This window comes from Petaurus breviceps, unplaced genomic scaffold (assembly GCF_028583685.1).
Source record: "Petaurus breviceps papuanus isolate PSGF00001 unplaced genomic scaffold, PetGlider_PUasm1.0 90897, whole genome shotgun sequence".
Taxonomy (NCBI): domain Eukaryota; kingdom Metazoa; phylum Chordata; class Mammalia; order Diprotodontia; family Petauridae; genus Petaurus; species Petaurus breviceps.
The window spans coordinates 2315615-2316463 of NW_027187374.1; positions in this window are offsets into that span (position 1 = coordinate 2315615).

Below are 849 nucleotides of genomic sequence, written 5' to 3' on the forward strand. Positions count from 1 at the left end.
TTTCACTTTCTCTTGCTCTGCTATGTCAGCACGTCCATGGGGCATGGGAGATCTTTAAATCCCATAACCCTTACAAAGGTACAGGACATATGTGTAGGCTTGAAATACAACTCAGCCCTACATCTCCAAACCCTCTTTCTGTTAGAGCCTCCAAGACCCAAACTGCAGAAATCAACCCTATAGAACCAGAGGGATAGCTTTCTGAATTGCCAGTGCTGGGCCAGAGAACTGAGGGACAGAGGAAGCAGGATAGGAGAACACCAGAACAAGATAACGGTGTGAGGGGTGGGGTTCTGGGGGATGGCCTGTGTGGCCCTCCAATAAGCCTGAGGGGAAAAACTCAGCATCTATCTGGGGTCAGTTCTGTCCCCAAAGTCACTTGGGGCAGAGACTTAAGCTTTTGAATCATCAATTGCCCGGTGTGGGAGGAGGCTAAGATGCCTGAGAAGTAGAACATGTAGCAACAGGAATAATACTAGGGGCAACCACACCCTTCTAATCATATCCCTAATCCCTTGTGTGCCAAAATGTGTCCCCTTCCCCCACCATTATGAACACATAGACATACTTGGTCATAGAAACTCTGGGAGAAGTTTTCAGTCTTCTGCAGTCACTGCTTGGCATGAAAATGCTGTTTCCATTTTGCAATTTCAGAGTCATTGTAGATCAAGAAAGGTGAACATTGTCAGAAGCAGAGGGATGAAAAGCATTGTAGCAGTGTCATCAAGGTTGTTGCTTCTTGAAACAGGATCAGTGCCATTAGTGTGGGCAGAACAGTGGATAATGGCCTGAGCTCCAACTGAAGAAGACGTTTTGAATGCTATTAGGTTCCTTTCATATGGCAAAGCA